Source organism: Cervus canadensis, chromosome 13 (assembly GCF_019320065.1).
Source record: "Cervus canadensis isolate Bull #8, Minnesota chromosome 13, ASM1932006v1, whole genome shotgun sequence".
NCBI classification, from domain to species: domain Eukaryota; kingdom Metazoa; phylum Chordata; class Mammalia; order Artiodactyla; family Cervidae; genus Cervus; species Cervus canadensis.
This window is the reverse complement of record NC_057398.1, coordinates 1706715-1727731: the sequence shown is the minus strand read 5'-3', so window position 1 is coordinate 1727731 and position 21017 is coordinate 1706715.

The window sequence follows — 21017 nt, the reverse complement described above, 5'->3', positions numbered from 1 at the left end:
GTTGCTTGTTTATAGTCTCTCACCCCCAGCAGGGCAGGGCCTTGTCTGTTTTGCTCACACCACTATTCCTAATGCCTGAAACAGTGCCTGGCACTCAGGGTAAAAAAAAAAAGAGCTGAATTGGAGGAAAGAATGTGGATGGCAGTATGGTGCTAAAAACTATTTCCAACCATCTCAACCCTTCTGCAGATATTCCCCGGGGAGAGCTGAGAGCTGGTGTCAGTCACTCAGTCGCATCCAACTCTTTGCAACCCCGTGGACTGTAGCCCACCAGGCTCCTCTGTCCATAGGATTCCCCAGGCAGGAATACTGGAGTGCACTGCCATTCCCCTCTCCAGGGATCTTCCCCACCCAGGGATCGAACCCAGCTCTCCTGCATGGCAGGCGGATTCTTTTCCTCTCTAAACACAGCCTCCTCACTTGGAGAGGCGTGTGCTCTGCCTGCACTGGTGCCGACGACACAACACACCGTCCGGTGCGGACGCACCAGGATCAGCTGGAGTGAACCTCATCCTGCCTCTCAAGGGGGGTTTCCGTCACCAACAGAAAATCTTTCGTATAGAGCATGGTAACAACACAGCCTCCTGATTAAATCTCTTCTGACTCGATGCCTTCTTAGGAGGAAATGAGAATCATTACTTTGATGACAGAACAAATGAAAAATAATTCAGTCCTGCTCACAGGAAGTGAGTCCTACCCCCGACTTTCACCCTTTATCTTCTCCCCTAAATGGCCCGTCTCTCAAATTGCTTTTAGATTCTCCAAATGCTATGCTCCAATACTTCGGCTACCTGATGCAAAGAGCCGACTCATTGGAAAAGACCCTGAGGCTGGCAAAGATTGAAGGCGGGAGGAGAAGGGGACGACGGAGGATGAGATGGTTGGATGGCATCACCGAATCCATGGACATGAGCTTGAGCAAACTCCGAGAGTTGCTGATGGACAGGGAGGCCTGGCGTGCTGCAGTCCACGGGGTCACAAAGAGTCGGACACGACTGAGTGACTGAACAACATGCTAAATAAAATAGAGGTGGCCTTCGTGTCTGAAGGTGTTGCTGCTGAGAGTGCTAGTTTTATGCTAAATTTTTTGCCATCAGCAAACAGTCATGGCCAGCAAACTCCAGGCCAGTCCCTAAGACTAGGTCAACTTCCTCTTAACCCGCTGGACAGGAGTGAAGGCTCTTTTTCCTTTTCCCCTTGGTTTTGCATTTACCATATTAATGAGGAGCGGGGATGGCCTAAGTAAAATGCAAGCCACAGGTAGCTAATAGTTTTAATTCTGTAGGCCAAAACTAGTTTTCTCCCTGAGTCCTAAGTCCACGGGCTGTGAAGCCTCTCCGTGGAAGTGGAAGGCTGTGCACGGCGCTTTCTGTCTCACATCCTGTTTGCTGTTGCCGGACAGCGCCATCAGTGAAGGGGAAATGTGTATCTTTGGCTACAAAAATGCAGATGTGACTGCTGTCACCCGGCGGACAGAAAACCTGAAAACTCCCAGGGACCCTGGGACTCCTGTTTCCAACATCCCTGCTCGTCAGAGGGGGAGCCCCGGTCAAGCAGTCTGCTGCAAAGCCCAGGTGCTGTGATGCATGCAAGCATCTTGACGTCCCTGCCATCCTGACGCTTTCACGGAAACCTAATGATTATCCTCTGAATGGTGCAGGGGGCAGGGAGGGAGGGAGACAGAGAGAGAAAGAATTTCCACGGAAGTCCTGCATATGACTCTTCTGATGCTATTCACAGTTATGATTTGCAAATTACTTTTCAAAATTACTTCTCTCAAAATACCCAGACACCTGGCCACAGGCTGGCAACCTAATGCTAAAATAGGCACCTTGACCAGCTAACCCTGGGGCTTCACCACTCAGCTGCCTTTGACCACAGATGATCTCTGCCAAAAGAAATACAAACAGCTCTGGGAAATGATTACAAAAGTTGGGATGGGTCCAAGCTTTTCAAAAGTGATGGTCGGTTGTTTGGAATATCCCATGGCCAGGACGTTTTTCTCAACAAGTCAGCTCTGTGTAATGAAAGCAATTAGGAGAAATTCAGATGGGCCCACAACTCTCTCTCTGCCTAATATGGGAATAATAATTAACTGCTCAGAATCGGAGTGATGATTCACCTTTCAAGTTGTGCAAAGAAAAGGTCAGACCTTTTGTAAAGCAATTTAATGGTGTGTATCAAGAGTCATAAAAATGTCTGTTCGCTTTGACACAGGAAGCTTACAGCTGGAAACCGATCTGCAGAGATGAGCCAAAAGAAAAAGATGTTCCCTACAAAATCTGAAACAACCTAAATGTCCAATAACAGGAAATCTGTTAATTATGGTACCTTTTTCTTATGAAACATTACAGAGCCATTCATGGGAATTAAGAAGAGTGTCATGATATGGGGATGATGCTGGGTCAACATAACAGTCGGACACTGTCAGATCATACGGGCACCCGGCTCGATGGAGGAAGCACAGACTCTTGGATGGGGAATCCGTATGCAGGCCCCTCCCTCTTCCAAAGAGGACCGGTCTGTGAAAGTCTCTGGGTCCGCCCCCTACAGCCATCGCACGCTCTGGGAGGCAAATAAGCCCTTCCTAGTCTAGACTTTGGATCCTGGACCCAAAGGGAGGAAAGTCCACAGCTGTGAGACCTGTTTTGACGTTTGTTTCTCAAAAGCAGACTTTTCACCCCTGGGAAGAGCAGCTCCCTCAGGGGCCCACCTACAGCTCTCCTCGGGGAGGTGCAGAAGAGGGGATGCTCCCAGAGCGGGTTCATCGTCTGTTCGGACAGGGCAGGGAGGGGTCCTGACACTACACTGGTGTCCACGCACACGCTGGCCACCAATGTTTCCACGCAAAGCGTGCCCATGTGCATCTGCTACAAAAAGCACTAAGGATGGGGGATCTACTGAATTCTGTAGCTTTGTCTCAGTGTCTTGAGCTCTTTGAACTCAGGTATCTTAGAAGAACACCTACCGCTCAGCTAAGGCTTAGGAAACCCAGACAGTCATCCTGGTGTGTCAGTAAATAAGAAATTAAGAGTCCTTATTGACATTATTGATGGATGTGACTTACACAGTTTCCAGTGAGTGTTTCTCCACTAGCTCTTCGAAGGGAAAACCTGAGATTCTCCGGGATCTCTTCCTATCCTTGGAGCTCTTCCCGAGCCGTCCCGCCTCTGTTGCTCAAACTGCTGTGACCTTGGGTCAAGGAGACACTGGTGCTGGCGCTCCACAGAAAATGTGCTTCTCACACTAAAATGGCCACTTAAGCAAGAATGTGGGAATGATTTATCTTGCAATGTTTAGAGCTGATCTTCCTGCCAGCTATGTCAGGACCGCACAATCCGTCAGGGACAAGTGGTTATATGCTCCCAAACAAAGAAGAATGCTCTAACGGCCCAAGTATTGAGTATCTAACACACCCAAATCACCTTAATAAAAGTTAAATTACCCACACCCCAAAGAACACAACCACCAACAATAAAAATACAAAAAAAAAAAATTTTTTTTTTTTATCCACACGGCATGTGGGATCTTGGTGGCGCTAGTGGTAAAGAACCCACCTGCCAATGCAGGAGATGTAAGAGACGTGGGTTCGATCCCTGGGTCGGGAAGATCCCCTGCAGAAGGGAATGGCTACCCACTCCGTATTCTTGCCTGGAGAATCCCACAGACAGAGGAGCCTGGCGGGCCATGGTCCCTGGGGTCGCAGAGAGTCAGACACGACTGAAGCGACTCAGCGCACACACAGGCGTGACCTGAGTTCCCAGACCAGGGACGGAACCTGAGCCCTGCAGCAGAAGCTCCAAGTCCTAACCACTGGACTGCCAGGGAGTCCCTAAAAACGTTTAAGCGCTAAGAGCAACAGAAAGTAAAATACATCCATTTGTGTCACATAAAGACTGCCTTCCACATATGATGTTAAGCAGCCACATCGCAGGATATGAGGGTAAAATGAGAAAGGAAAAGAAAAGGAATCAAGTGTCATAATCAGAGACCGCTTATTTTGTTCACCGTGGTATTTCCAGGAGCTAGCAGGTTTACTGTAAATGTGTGGAATAATGAATGAATAAATGCACAGATAAGCAGAGCTCATAAAACAGAAACACGGTTTGCAATGCGAGGCTGTGAAAGCAGGCAGACCTGCCTTCACAAGTCAGAAGACAAGCCCCGCCCCAGAGAGGATGCTGCATACACACTGCATTCAAAAGCCGGGTGTTAAATTTCAGGTACAGACGCTGCCTTTGAAAGACAGAGACAATATTAATAAAACCAGACTGGGGCTAAAGAGGCTGTCTCTGTAGACGAGGTCATGTCCGAGTTTCACAAGGCTCTTGGTCAAAGTGACGCACAGGCTTTGAGCACACTCCCAGCCCCCAGTCCATCCCACCTAAATCTCCTGCGCCCCTAATTCACCATCTCAGCTCTGAGCACCAGTGGGCTCCAAGGCTGCTTGGGGACACCCACTGCCCAAGAAGCATCGCCACTCTTGCTAGGATCCCGTGTAAAGCGCCCCCCACCCCTGCCTGGCTCAGGGTCCCGGGTCCCTCCTCCCAGCACTTATCACAGTCCAGTTATCTCGTTTGCTCTTCTCCATCTGTTACTCCCCCTGGATCGTCACTCCCAGGAGAGCAGACCCTTGCTATCCTAGTTTATCAGCGTCTTCCAGCACCTGACACAGTGCCTGGTAGCTGGCAGATATCCAAACTCTTAAGAATGAATGAATGACTAAAAGAAAACTGGATCCAAGGGTGAGGTAAACAGCTTATCAGGAGCTCCAGGAAGAGCTATGTAAACATGCTCTCAGACTGCTCACTCTCTGCTGCTATCTGGTTTTAAGTGAGATTTAGAAAGAGGTTTTCTAAGTAATTGACTTTATTCTCCATGGAGGAACCATCCAAGTCTTCCCGATTCTAAGAAAGATCTGAACAGCTCAAAGTGCTCTCAAATTTAAGGTATGGCCTACATTCCTCAAAGTGTATGTATTTTTTAAAATTAATGTATTAAAACCTGCAAGATTCCAGCTATAGCATAGCCTGCAACTCTATTCAACTTACCAAGTAAGTATAAAGGTCCTGTCCCGCTTCTCATTATCACGGGTATAGTGAGACTACTCAATCCACTAACTCAACAGTGAATCTGTAGAAACCCAAAGTTTCTTCTTTTTGACCTAACCGAGTGACGTTAGGGTATTCTAGTTTTTCACTATGTGTGGATTCTCAGGAAAGGATGTTAGCTAATGGGACCTTTTCTTATCAGACATGTGAGATTCGATGTAGGCCTCTCTAACCTCACTGCTGGTTCAGTTATACCGCCACTACGCACATTGCACTCACCCTGTATTCCCTGAATTACGGATTGAAAGAAGGAAAAAAAGTATTTATGGCACAATACTGGCATTGCACCAAACTAAGTACATCATCCAACTAAAAAAAAAAATTTATTTTTCTTTGCCACACAGCTTGTGGGATCTTACTTAGTTCCCTGACCAAGGACTGAAGCTGGGCCACCCCAGTGAGAACCCCAAGTCCTAACCACTGGACTGTATAGATGTAGGGATGTGAGAGCTGCACCATAAAGAAAGTTGAGCACAGAATTGATGCTTCTGAACTGTGGTGCTAGAGAAGACTCGTGAGAGTCCCTCGGACTGCAAGGAGACCAACCAGTCCATCCTCAAGGAGATCAGTCCTGAATATTCATTGGAAAGACTGATGCTAAAGCTGAAACTCCAATACTGTGGCCACCTGGTGTGAAGAGCTGACTCATTTGGAAAGACCCTGATGCTGGGAAAGATTGAGGGCAGGAGGAGAAGGGGACGACAGAGGATGAGATGGCTGGATGGCATCACCGACTCGATGGGCATGGGTTTGGGTGGACTCTGGGAGTTGGTGATGGACAGGGAGGCCTGGCGTGCTGCAGTTCATGGGGTCGCAGAGTTGGACATGACTGAGCGACTGAACTGACCTGAACCACTGGACTGAGGGAATTCCCAAACATAATTTTAAATTGCATTCATAGTATACATTCTATTGGAGGTTTTGTCCTTTATACTTATCTCTTCCGTGTTGCCAGACACTTCACATTTACACTTTTCACTGGTGAATATTTCATCTGATAAATCCCATAATTTTTTTTTTTTTAATGTTCCTTCTGTGAGACAGGAGGCATGACTCGTGTGTAGGGAGACCATCAAAAGGAACACCACACATATCTGACTATCAGATTCTAAAGCAAATTCTTGGACTGAGGGATCCAAGCAGAGAACACGAACATTTTCACATCTAGGTCATTTCAACATTTCAACCCAGACTTCGGCTTGTTCTCAGAAGCATGAGGAACCTGGGTGTTAATGGAAATGCAGAATGAATATGAAAAGACTATGGCTTTTGTTTACCTCAAGAAAAGCAGTAGAGAAACAGGAAAGGGGTCAGTTGTATCCAGTGTCTGGCCCACCCAGCTGGGAGTTTACGGGGAGTCGTGGCGCTCTGAGGCAGCTTACGAGGTATGCCCTCGGGACACCTTCACTTTCCTTAGCGCCATTCTGGAGTAATTATTCATAAAACTATCCAGTGCAGCTTCTCTTCAGAAACCGGCTTCAGCGGTGCTGGCTGTACCCCCTGAGGCCGGGATATTACCGGCGTCGTCCCTGCGGCCCGGGCCCTGCCGAACACGTGCTGACCCGCTCGCTTCCTGAATGCCAACAACGCTGAAGGACGTCTGAACTCACCACACGCGTGTAAGTCAGGCCCAGTCCTTGCTTTTGCGAATCTTTCCTTTCCTACTGCTCCCTTCTTGGACAGCTCTCCCGGTCAGAACGCATGTCACAGAAGGCAGGTAACAGAAGCGCGTCCAGAGGTGAGCCCTCGGGAAGGTCAGGTTCGGGTCCTTGCCCTCCCTGGGCTCTAGCCCGCCCCGCCCCGCCCAGTACCCTGGCAAGCGGCCACACTCCTTGCTGAATGTTTTGTATTTTTCTGTTCCCTAAGGGACCCATCTCTACACAAGAATATTACATAAATTTAACTGGAAGAAATAAAGTAAGAAACAGCCGTGGTGCGCATCACAAACAGCTCCCTTTGAAGGAGGAGGAGCAAGGGAGTCACGGAAGGAGACGACCGGACTCCACATCGCGGAGGAAGCCAGCGGGGCGGTGAGCGCCTCGCCCGGAGAGATGGCTCATCGCGGAGCCTCACCGTGGCCCGGGGCCACCGGGGCGCCAGCGCGCGGGGAGTGCGGGAAAGGAAGCCCGACGGCAGGGACAACACGACAAACAAGCTCTGTCCAGGTGCCTTCCGGCTTGCCTGCGGCTTCCAGTTACTACAGGCTCGTCGGTGGTGGATTCAGCGTAAACCATCTCTAAAAGAGCGCACGGAGATTCCCCAGGAAGGTGGCTAACACAGGAGCTCCTGGGGATTCAAGCAACTTGACACCTTTCTCCAGTCCGCGGACGACTCCACCCAGTTACCCATCACCAAGTTCGGGGTGACCTGTCTCCAGCCTCGCGGCGTGTTCCGCGTACGCGATACTCCCGCGTACGCGATACTCCCGCGTACGCGATACTCCCGCGTGGCGCTGGGTAACTAGTGGATGCTAACAGCAGTGTGAAGAGTAAGTGCAGGTGACGCTGCCTCGGGGGACCGAGACTAGAGCAGAGCTCCAGCTGTGTTGCACAAGAGCGTTAAAGACGGTAACGATCACCTCTACTACAGACGCGGGCTGTACACAAGTACCAGTTTCCATCACATTCTTCAGTGTTCACGAGGTGAGAGAGAAAACCCGTTCAGTATCACCCAACAACCCTAAATTGGGAAAAGAATTTGAAAAAGAATAGATATGAGTATATGGAGAACTGGATCACGCGGCTCCAAACCTGAAGTAACACAACATTGTTAATCAAATGTGCTCCATACAAATAAAACGTTTAAAAAAGACAAACTTGAAAAAAGACAAAACCAGGTTGGTTCATTCTCTTTAGTAATTTTTTTTTCCTTCAAAAAGGTACAGGATTCACTGCCATACACAGAACCATCCTACAACTATTCTAGAATTTAGAAAAACTCTGAGGATAGCCTAAGCACCCTGGACTAACGTGCTGTCTCTGTGCGTCTCAGAGGAACGAGGACACAGTCAGACAAAGACCAGAAGTTGCTGGATTAGCACATTAACAAAGATCTACCAACAATCACGAAGGTGAATTTATTTTCCACACTAGCTCCGGATGGAGCAAACAGTATTCCAATTAAATCGTGAGGGTTAAGTTTAAAGACACTTTGCATTAGCTTATTTTTAAACAGATAGTAATATTCCAACTAGAGCGACCATGGACCAGTTTCTCTGTAACTTAAAGTCGAAGCTGCTTTTGTTTCTGACAACACTAACACTTTAGGAAGTTTTGGCCACTTCATTTCTGTTGTCTTTTGCAGAGCTTTAATCTCTACATATACATGTACCAATGTAGACATATTAGAATGCACAACTACACAAAGACTTGGGGAGAAAACCACCCACAATCCCATCACCCAGACATAACACAGTTAGCCCTTCTGGACTTTTCTCTATGTGCTCGTTCTTATAAAAAGAAAAAAGGAATGATCCTATACTTTATTTTATAGCTCCTTGCTTCTTCTTTTTTTTTTTTTTTTAAAGAAACTGAATCAATACCAAGCATTCTCCCATTTCTATGAAATCACTTTTTTAAACACTGTGCGGCTTACAGGATCTCAGTTCCTTGACCAGGGATTGAACCCAGGTCATGGCACTGAAAGTGCAGAATCCCAACCACTAGGCCACCAGGAACTCCTCACAAAATCACTTTTAATGATCACACTCTAGAAACAGAGCGGGCTAGTCAGCTTGTCTGCACATCTAGAATGCTCCCATCTCCCAGGTATAAACAGTGCTGGGATGAACATCGCAGTCACATCCACAGCACTCCCACAGAACTCACCCCAGGACTGTAACTGGTAGCTCAAATGCTCTATGAATATTTTAAGACTTTTGACATAATTGATCTCCAGCAAAATTGTACTAATTTAAACAACTGGCTACATGGGAAAGTTTAGTCCATTTCAAAGGGATGGGACATTAACAGTGTGTTTAACTTGCATGATGTCTTAAATCAAAAGGTAGGAAAAACCCATTAACCAAAAAATGCCAATAAACATTCAAAATAATCACAAAAATGCAGAGTAAAAGGACTGAATTTCCCCTTAATCAAAATGGAAACATTTCTCAGAAAGAACCGTCTGGAGTTGGTGAGACTGGGCATAATCTGGGCACTCTCCGACGGTAGAGCTGAGAGCGCACACGCACGTTTCTGGAGGCAAACGCAGCAGTCTCGGAACCTTGAGAATTTTCAAACTCTAACCTACACGTACAGACTCGGTGCAGTAAAGTCATCAGAGACAGGCACAAAGAACTAGACAGGACGGCGTTCACAGCTTTACATATTTCATCATCACAGCGGTGGGAAACTGCCAACAACCAGCAACAGGGAAGCAACAAACCAGACTTTTAAAAATACACAGAAAAATCATAAAAAGAACAAAGCCTACACAGGCATAGGGAAAGCTGAAAGGAAATACGACAAAATGTTCATTAAAAAGTTTTCTAAATGTTGAATGCTTTTTTTTTCTGTGTCTTCCAACTTCTTAGCAATGAACATTTGTTATCTTGATAACCAGAAAAAGCAAAAGAAACATATATATGAACTTTTTTCTTTTGGTAAAGTAAAAAATGCTACCAAGTCCTCTTTCTGTTCTAGAGTTTTATCTTCTGCATCTTGGCTCACACTGTTAATGGACTCTGTGCACCTAAAGGGTTATAACTTAAAAGATGTTTGCTTCTAAATGCTGTCCCATGATCTCTGCAGAGTTCATGAGAGTATTTAAAATTTGCTTTTCTTTAGGATGAGATGATTTATATGAGCTTTTAACAGCATAGTAACTTTGCAATTAAGGCCCACCTATGGCACGTGTGGCAATAAAAGATGTTTTCCTTGCATAAAGACAATGAAGTGTGACAGAAGGTTGGACACGAGGAAGAGAATTAGTCACTTATTCTCCAGCTCACCGCCCTGTGCAGCAGACATCTGGAAACAGAGCAGGAAAGACGGCTGGGACAAAGCCTCCGGGGTTATTCGTTTATTCGTTAGAAACACTCAGGAGCGGCCCTGAGATGTTGACGTAAAACCTAGTCAGAAACGCCCATTTCTCTCCCTTTCTGTCTCTCTCCCTCACTCCCACTAAGGGATAAGACCCAGGCAGACACATAAGACACTCCATCATTCAGGGAAGGTATGCTCTTCACTTTCCAGAACACATTTCTCAAGTCACCAATTGGGTTTTAGTGGGTCCCCTCCAGCACCTTTTTAAAGATGAAATAAAATATATCAGAGGGCAATAAGAAAGATGAATGTATGTGTGTGTGTGTGTGTGTGTGTGTGCGCACACTCAGTCGTGCCCAACTCTTTGTGACCCTGTGGACTGTAGCCCGCCAGCCTCCTCTGTCCATGAGATTCACCAGGCAAGAATACTGGAGTGGGTGCCATTTCCTCCTCCAGGGCATCTTCCTGACCCAGGGATCGAAGCCAGGTCTCCCGCATTGCAGGCAGCTTCTTTACCACTGAGCCACCTGGGAAGCCCAATACTGAAGATATGTTGTGTGAAAACTGTACCTGCTCCCTGATTTGTATTAAAGGTGATGGACGGTGCCTTCACGGGGAGCATTTGAAGGCTTCTAATGTAGTGGAGAAACAGTGAAACTAACATTCTCCCCCACACCTGATCAGACTGAAACCCCAAATCAAGTATTCCTGGAAAGTATGAAAAAGTAACGTGGGGCAGAAGGATCCCGTAGTTACGCCCTAACCTAACCTGAACCCCAAACCACAGGAAGCGTTGGCAGCCGGGCCACACGGAGCCCTGGTCTGTTGTTGACGCTTGGTTCCCCTGCGACACCGTAATTACACAGCCTGTGGCACCACAAACCCCAGGCTCTCTGCGCCCCACTCCTGGCCAGACTGCTCCCTTCAAAGCCTCCCTTTGTGAACTCCGGACGCACAGCCCAAGTGAAACTCTCCAGCCCCAACCTCCTGCGCTCACCGCAGCCTCTCTCCCCACGGCCTTTCAAGAGGAGGCTTTTCTCCACTCACTTAACACTCGCGGGGCACCTGCCATGCGTCCGGCCCCGAGGCGGGGACAGAGTGACCGCGCTGGGCTCCCGCAGAGACAGACGCCTGCCTGTCAGGGGGCAGGGACAGACTCTGAGAGAGGCGACCACCGCGGGCCGGAGGGCCCTGCAGGACGTTTGGGGTTACCTTAGCCAGGGAGCAACACTCTGAGTCCTTCTAGAGGAGACAGATTGGACGGTGGCAAAAAGGAGGCTGGGAGGAGAGGAAGGCAGTTAGTGGAGAGACCAAGGGACTCTTCTCAAGGTGACTGAGAACCCGGCCGCCTGCTGAAACAGGGAGAATTGGGAAGGATTGGGTCTGGGGGCTGGGTGAGGTCCCACTCTCCTCCTTTCTAAAGACTTCCTGAAAGCTCCCCTCCTGAAAGACTGTTCTGGGCCTCAGGGCATCTGGCTCCGGCCCTGCCCACCTGTCTCCCGGTGGACGCCTACCACTACAGGCCCCAAGGGGAATGCTCTGGAAGGAGCTCCTCTCCTCGCCAAGTCTGCCGTGCTCCTGGAAACCCTCCGGATCGGAGGGGGCGCCACCCAAGCCCTCGCCCCCCGAGCTCCTGCCACCCCGCTTGGCACCATCCAGCCGGCCCCCATGGTGAGGTCGGCCTCTGGACTAAACCCCGCTCCCCCGGCCTCCACCTCCCGTTCCACCCCACCAACACCCGCCGCTCTCCCGCCCCAGAGCTCCTCCTCTCCCCGCCCGTCTGACACCCTTCCCCACGGCGGTTCCGTCCTGCCGCCTGGCCAGGGGGTGCCACCTTCCCCGCAGTCGCGGCTGTGCCCAGGCCTGGCCTCCTTTCCTCGAGGCCGCGCTGCCTGCCGGACTCCTCAGCTTCCTGTCCTGACGTCCCCGCCTCCCCTTCCCCCCGGAAACTCCCAATCCCCCCCATCACTCTGGGCTGCTGCCCTCTGTCACTTACTTGACTTTAACTAAGGTCAAGTGGAAGGACCACATCTGATTCTTAGCTTCTCCATCAGCTAGTGGTGCCTAGCATGCAGTCCGACTGTTACGGGTGATACCCTATCTTGAACACTGACATACCAGAAGTGAAGTGATTCTTGAGTGGAAGAGTGAAGTCATCATGTTAGGTCTTTCACCAAATTCACCTAGGCTGTTGGCGTTTGACTGGAAAGGAAACACCACCGCCCACCAGGAAAGGGATGTAAAACTGGCTGCTCACCTGCGGGGACTGGTTTCACGTGGACCCACTCTTTTGCTCTCTCCTGCGACCCATGGCATAAATCTGCAACACCCCTGGCTGGTTAGGATCTCCTTGGCAACACAGAATATCTGAATCATCAGCTTGTTAGAAACGTTAAGGTATTTTTTCCTTTTTTGGGCAATTTTAAAATAAAAAGCTAATACTGAAAATCATTAAAAGTTTGTGGCATTAAGCCTGCTAGAAAAGACTGATTTCTGTGTTATCGGCATGCTAAAATGGGAAGTCTCAACAGTGAGGCGAACCTGTTACACATAACTATGATATTGCTATTCATCTTACACAGGTATCTTAAGCAATTTGTTTTGCTAAAAATTCTGAAGTGTCCTAGTCGAATTAAATCCTTAAGCAATAAAAAGTATGAGCTGCCTCTTAATGAGATAATGATAACAAGATACTGGTTTGCATTGAGAAGCATCTATATCCTCCAAGATGAGGTGTTTTATGCCTGACATCCACTCACTTAGAATACTGAAGTCAGATCCCAAATACTAGCAACAACTTTTATTTTCCTTTATACCTATTTTGGGGGAAAGATTAAGTGGGATAGCTGACTATATAATGAGGAGTCCCAGAAAAACCAGTCATCAGATTATAATCACAAGCAGTAGAAAACCCTGTGACATTTTTGTTTTTAAAGATATTCTCTAATTATCTTCAATTTCCCAGTTCATCCTCTAAGCAAGTCCTAAATTAAACAGCTTCAGAAAAGATTCCTCAGTAGACGATAAATAAAAAAATACAGTTAATGTATAATAAACACTAGTTTTTACTCTTGACTATGTCATTTTCCATTTTCTCTCTAAATTAGTTGCTCTGAAAACAAACTGCATGGTATTATGAACAACCCTGATACCATTATACAACTCCCATTTCTAAGAAAATTGTATTTCTTCTTATCTACTTATTAGTATTTACTAAAGTAAGAATGCTATGATGAATAACAAGAAGAGTCAAGTTTTTCTATAAATTGCTATATTTTGGGAAAACAAAATACGGAAGGTGCTAATAATTATACTAAATTTACTTTCTCTTCATCATGCCAATGGAAACTACAAAAATAATCCGAACATTGTAGAGATAGTAAACAATTTACTTTTTCATGTTCTAAAATGTCCTTTCCTCAAAAAACCTTTTCCAGTGCACAAATTGCAAATATTAGCATTATCCACTATACAGACTGCAAACTGCCAACACAGCTGAGGACAGCGGCATCACCACCCCCTTGGTGTGGAATCACAAACAGGACATGGGCAGAGTCTGTGAGAGAGAAAGAGTAAAAATAGAAACCTTCACTCCTATACATCCACTCAGCCTACTTCTGCCAAGTCAACCTCTTTCAAGGGAGGCCACAGGCCTTACCTGTCACAGAGCAACTTCCTGTCCCCACTCTGACAGTCACGGCAGTCCCGAGACCCAGGCAGGCACCCATCTTATACGTATGGGGAGAAGTCGCCTAGAACAGCTTAGCAGAGGCTCACAGCCCCGCCGCCAGGAGCTGCTCAAAGAACTCTCGCCTCTGGGACCTGGGGCTCGCGCGCTGTCTGTCCGTTTCCTGGAAGCCGGGCGCCAGGCTGGGCAGGGAGCCCCTGGAAGGTGGAGAGGTCTGGGCTGAGCTACACTTGCATTGCCGCTCTGCCCTTTCCACCTCTCTCTGATGGAAGGGTTCTAACCCAATCTGTTCACCGGTAAGATGAGGTGATTATGATCCTGCCTTCCAGGCTTGTAGGGAGAATTAAATGAGGCAAAGTGTGCGGGCTCTTGCACAAAGTAGGTGTTCAGTAAATGGTAATGCACCCCCACCACAAAAGCCAGTGGAGCCTCGGGAACCGGGTTCTTCAGGACACATGCTTAGGGTGACAGGGCATGCATTAATCGGGCTCCTCTGGGTTTACGCAGCTACAAAATCAGACATTCGGGCCGACGGAGCAGAGTCCCAGGTCACCTATAATAAGCTGCTTCTCCCAAGATGACAGGCCCCCTCCCTGCTCCATGCATGTCCAGAACTGCTGCTGATCCGAAGCGGTGATTTGCACGCCACGTGAAGGGGTTATCAGATAACACACACAGCTGAAGACTGGTCTTTAAGGGACATTTCCTTTTTAAAGAGAAGAGAGTCTTGGAACAAAAGGGAGATTAGTTATCTCTTCCTTCACTAGTTTTGTGTTTTGATGCTTTCAATATAAACATGAAATTAATATAAAAGGAATCTGAGCTAACTACAAATAGATTTATTCTCATTGAAGAAACTAGGCTGATCCCAAACTCTGAATATCACATAATAATCCTAAATCCATCACCATGGTGAGCCAGAAATTGTCCAGCATGCACCAGAATCATTATAGTGCTGAGTCAAATCTCCAGATGCCTCTAATACTCCATCAGCGATTTTAATTTAAAATTTAAGGAGCAGGAAGTTCCTTCAATTAACTAGTATCACTGTCAGATAAAACAGTGAGAGTAACTGGCTTTAAAACAAGCTTAAAAATGAAATTACTGAATCAGGTAGGCCCAAGGAGGCTTTTGAGTGAAGCTTCTGGGTAAAAATCACCCCATCTCTGAGCACACAGAGCCCTGTAGGCATCTCCTACACAGCGACTGGTCAGGTCATCCACGTGCTCCAGGAGCTCCCCCGGCCTGCTCCCTCGGTCACCTCGATAGAGGCAGCCTGGGCGACACCGGCTGTGCTGGGAAACCTTTGCTGTGGGGGCTGTCCGGCGACATCCCGGGTCTCTTTCCACGAGACGCCAGGAGCAGACAGCCTGGCTCCAAGCTGTGACAACCGCACCTGTCTCCAGAAACCCCCTGTTGTCCCCCGGAACCATCGCCGTTCCTGTCTCTCCTTGGGCGTCGCGGTGCGCGGGGGCGGCCTGGTAGATAAGGAAGGTCATCAGCTCCAGCCCCTGGGGTGGAGCTCTGCGTGCCGCTTCACAGACGGGAAACTCCGGTTCAGGACAACGAAGTCACTTCACTCCCATCCAACGCGGGGCCTCGCTGCTGAGTCACGTCTAACTGTCAAGTTCTCTATCTGGACCTTTCCATAAGGCCAGAAGACCTCTGATGAGAGAAGGCCCAGTAGGGCAGGGTAGGGTTGGAAACAAAACAAGCCCCGCCAGACTTAGAACCACCAAGGGGTTTCACCACTTCCACCAAAGGTGCGACCTCCCCTGGGTCTCTGCTCCTCACCAGGGATGTGGGAACGCCGGGCCCACCCCCAGCACACAAGGCGCCCGTGCTGACACCCAGGCCTGTCATCCCCATGATCTTCTTACACTCGCAGCGGACAGCGGCCCCCGCGGGCCCTCTCCTCCGGGTGGGCTCCCACACCACCCCACAGGCCTCCCTGACAGCACACACCCCAGCCCGCAACCTGTGACACGTCCGTTCGCCCCGCTCCTCTACTAGAGCTTCAGGGCGCTTCATTCTGTCCTCTTTTCATCTCTAACCACCCCGAACACTGCCTGGCACCCAGGTGTTTGATCGGTGGACTGACACAGACCACTATGCCATACATCAAAAGCTAGTACAGTGACATGTCAATTAGGTTCAATTTATTTAATAGGTGAACAGAGGAAAACCAGAGAAATTCAAATTAAGGACCTGTGGGATCGGGATGGACTTTGATTCTCCTATCGAAGGGAAGCCAAGGAGAAACTGTGGGAGCCTTGGTGGAAGTCTTAGGGCAGCGCTCCGCAGACGTCCCGGAGGCGCTGGCTCTGCTGCAGCTTCCGACTCGCAGGCCAGGGTGGGCAGGGCTGAGACGCTGCGGGCCTCACGTGCCCAGGTGATGCCCCCAGCGCAGGCCCACGTTGCAGAGCCCAGCCCGAGACCACCAGGCAGGCGCCTGGGCAGGGCCTAAAGCAACGCTGCTCCAAGAGGAGACTCAGGGCCGCAGAGGACTAACTGGAGTGACTTGCCCGTGGAAAGCACACCCGTGTGTGTCTCTGTACCGCCTGCCTTTCAGCTTCGAAGGCCGAGCAGGTGCAGAGTCTACACATCCCCGACTAAACAATCCCAAGTTTACACGACATCTTGTCCACAATGTAATGACCATCTGCATACATTTTGGTCTTGTTTGGGCAGTAATGTACTGGAATCTCTAATATTTAAAAATATTAAGCTTAATTCCTGATTACCATACAATAAATACTGACGGATGTATCGCACTCAGTAAGGGACAGCACATGCTCTCTCTCCCGCAGTGGCCGAATGCTGCGGTAGCGCCTCACATCACCGGATGGAGCAGGGGACGTGCCAGGTGCAAGCGCAGGCGGCCGTCCTCCGGGCTGCGCTGGCTACCAGTGTGACGGGGACCAAAACTAAGCGCAGCACTGACCGTCACCGTTTCCAACCTACAGGAGTAGGTTTGCCTCAGAGAGCCTCTGTGACAGCAGAACGCTCCATTTAGTCTTATTACAAAAGGCAACTTTGAGTAAGCAAAGTGCAACTACCAAAACATCTTTTTAAAAAAACTATTCCTAATTTAAAATCAAGTGATGCTATATTTTCTAACAGAAAAAAAAGACTAAAACTTACCTTATTTATGGATTAGTAAGTTTCAGCTAACCAAGACGTTTGATAGAAAAAAAATGACAGGAATCAACAGAATTTTTGCACTTCCAAAGTGCAAACTAAGTTTATGATTTCTTGGTTCTAATCAAATACCCAATAGTGATCATTTCTAAAAGATAATTCACTGACATGTTACTCTCGTCAGTGTTTAATTTTTACCTTCCAACAGGTATTTCTAGAAATGCACTGCAATTTTATCAAGTGAAAACTTTCAGTTTTTTTCAAAAAAAGATCTTTAACTCACATTTTACCATCAGCCTGAACTGGTGCCTCCCAACACCTGCAGGTCCCCTGGAAGGTCTCAAGTGGCTCTTCTTGAAACACAGGCAGAAACCATACATGAAACAAAGAATTTCAAACACAGGTGAAGCTCAATTTTCTAGGCGTGTTGATCAGAAATGGGTTTTTTCCAAAGCCCAAGTCAAGCTGGGTTCAGGCAGTGGTTGCTCCCTCTTGACAGGCTAACCTTTCTTCCCTTGTCTTCAGAATCTCAAGAGCTCTGAACATATTAATCTTATTTATGGCTGAGCTACGTCCCCACCATCTGTTCTTGCTGGTATTTCATCAGAAAATTCTTTTTTTCTTTAAGGAATATATTCAGCCCTAGTAATTTGTGTTCTGAATATTTTGTTACAAAACATACAGTACATGGTGGGCAAGGAGTACTGAGAATAAATTTGATTACCTAAACAACTGTTTACACCTGGCTTTTAAACAAAACCATTAACTGAAACATGAAAGAAAATTCTACAGATATTTTAAATTTCTTTTCTCACATTTAGTTGCCAAGATTCCAACTGATATTTCAGTACTGAACATTTTTAACGAACAGTACTTTCAGGTCATTCAAAATGTTTTTGTATTTTAGTTCCAGATGGAATACTGGTTCAGCTGGGTGGACTGACTGAATATAATCCAGAGGGATCATTTCTTGTTAAATTATAAAACACGCATACAACCTGTCCTCCTTTTCACATGTGAATTACACTAGCATCATCAGCAAAAATACTATTATGTCATTAATAGTCCTCTCTTCTTGCCAAATGCCAATTTCAGAGGTTTAGTAAAACTCAGAGTGAACAAAATGAAAAGCTGTAATTTTCTTATTCATTCTATCAGTCTTCTCTAGAAAATTTCCCCCAATCCTATTTTAATTTTGTCTCCATAATGCACTCCCGTGTCTCACCAGCAGGAACCCACGCCACTTACCACTGCTGCTCTTCTTCCCAAGCGGTCTCACTCAGCCCTCCAGGGCCCCTCAGCGACACAACTGGAGCAAACACCCTCTAACACCCATCTCCTGGATCCCACTCCCCTCTTGCCTTTACACTACAGTCCTTCCTTCCTTTTCAAAGATGAATCTGCCATAACAGTTCTAATACTCTGAACATGTTACACTCTGTTCAACATTTATAGGTTTTTTATATTCACATAAATCCTTACGTTTATGTGAAAATAGGTTTTTTATATTCACATAAATCCTCACTCAGAGTAAACTATGTTAAATCTAGTCATAGCCTGATTATTTTCCTTACTAAAAATTAAGCAATTTAAAACATTAGCGAGAAATGGGCTCAGATTTTTCTGAACTTTAAAAGATCAGCTAAATTACCAACACCTCTAAGAAAAACACACAGCTAACTATTCCAAATGTGACTGAATATAGAAACACCTACAATATCTTAGTGAACTTCATTAAAAACAAGCTCAACGTCTGTAACTTCTGCAGGACTGTCTCCCAAATCCAGAGGAATAAAATTCCACAGTAACTTACTTTACAAACAACACAGCCCTTAACAGTATTAACCCGATTTTAAGACGTTCACTGAAGGTCTACCTATAGCAAAAGTGGAAAGTAGTACAAGATCCAGGCTTCTTTAATGTAATCACTAACAGGCACTTGTATTGTTTGGGCCACTAAGTAAAAGAGGGCACCTTCAGAAGGGATTTTTCAGTCCTACTCTCAAGGTCAAGGTCGTCTACCAGAGACCCAGAAGGATACCCATTTACAGCTCTCACTACCCTCCATAAAGATGGAACTCTCAAATGTTTGCACTTGGCTTTCTTGTAGAGAAGAGCCTAGTTTATGCACAACCAAACATAAAACAGTTACACTGCTGATTCTGTCACTCGATTTTGCAACCCACTCTTTAAAGAAAAAAAAAACAATCTAAAATATCACTTTCAGACTCAAAAAAATCTGCATCCCCAAAATCAAAATTAAAACTTTAGCTCCCAACTAAAATTAACTTTCCAATAGATAATGCTTATAAAATAAGATTCTTATTCAAACAAGAAAGAACGGATGAGCCATCACAAGTTAAAATTAAACATTTTGCAATGCAAACCTTAAAAAATAATTATTAAATAGGGAGTTCCCAACTTTTTATAATCACACTTTTACACTGTCATAACCAAGTATGCCTTTATACACTGTACTTGTCATTTTTTCTTTGTGGGTCGGGAAGGGAGACTCAAAGCTTTTGTCTTAACTCCTAAATTCTGTGCATATTCACATCGCATGTAACAGTAATTTTGACTCCAATCGTTTTGATGAGAAAGTCACTTAAAACTCTCACCAACCAATGGAAGCTATGTGATTTTGAGTTACTAAAGAAAAGATAACAATACATAAACACAAAGATCAGCCATCTTTTTCCTAGTTGGGAATGTAAACAGAAGTTCACCACGGTTGTCTGTTATTTATTAATTGCTCCACAATGAACTTCAGTTCATACCAAAGTACCCAAGGAAGCCTGAACTGAAAAATCACAAAAGAACTGCGTTTTCCCATCACAGATCTTCTTTACCCCTCTGATCACTTACTCTCCAGGACCCCTGACAGTATTGGGCTGTTCTACACTTCCTATTTCCCCTTCAAATCCTGATCCTTCTCTCCTCCATTCTAAGAGACGCCTACCTCTCTCCCTGAACACACCACCTCTGCCTGCTTCTCCAAAACAGGCAGCACATTTTCCCCTGTGGAGTATAAGGTCCAAATCATTACATTTTTCTGTGGCTATTTATCTACATTTCCCAAGAGATACCTATTTCAACACAAAACATGATTTACAAGGCTTTTATCTTGCACAGTGTATTTCAACCCAGCTAGTCACTCAGGCTACCTGAGGTACAGGCTTCATGTTATTAAAAACTCACAATTATTCCTTCCAGACAAACAGGCTGTGGGCTTTCATTCTGGCCGATACACTTATGCGGGAAGCAACTTCCGTGCAAGTGAAGAACCACAGTAGTTGACTGTAGTTATTATGCGCTGTTAACACATTTCTTTGTTGATGGAAAAGACTAAACTATTGTCAAGCCTAGCATCTCAATGGTACTTATTATCAGATAAGAAACTGCAAAGAATTATAAATTCTATTATTTGACCAGCTTATCATAAAACTCTATGGCTTTATGTAACCTGAATGTATTCCATAAATGCTAAGTAACAGATAAAGAAATTTTAATATTGAAAACCACTGTTCCATGAATTTTTAAGTTCACATATTGACTATGTTATTTATACAACAAAAGTTCAATGTTTAAACAGCCTTCTAAAGAAACGATCCTTAACCTGAATTTTTTTTTAACATTACCAGGTTTTGGTGGGGGGCAGTTCTTGTGAGCCTATAAATGGACTTGTAAATTTTCATGTGCAAATATATTTCTGCTAATGCAGGGGGTGGGGAGACATTCATTCTATAATGAGCTGCCCAGAGTCCATGACCCTAGAAATGCAATGCAACTCTTCCCAAAGGTTCACAGAGAATTTAAATAGAATCTGCTTAAGTTACACTCACAGTCAATAGTTTCTGAAAAAGCAAGAGAGGTAAAAAACAAAGCAGAGATAATCTGAAAAATGCAAGCCCTCTTTATGGTAACAATCTCTTTTAAAACTATATAATCGCAGACAATTTGGGGGCGTTTTTAGATTTTTTTTTTTTGGATCAAGGGTTAAGGACCTAAGAATTCCCAAATGCTGCCTTCATGCTAATGTGCATTTTAAGTAATAAATTAAAGGACAAAGAAAAATAACAAGTGAAACTAAAA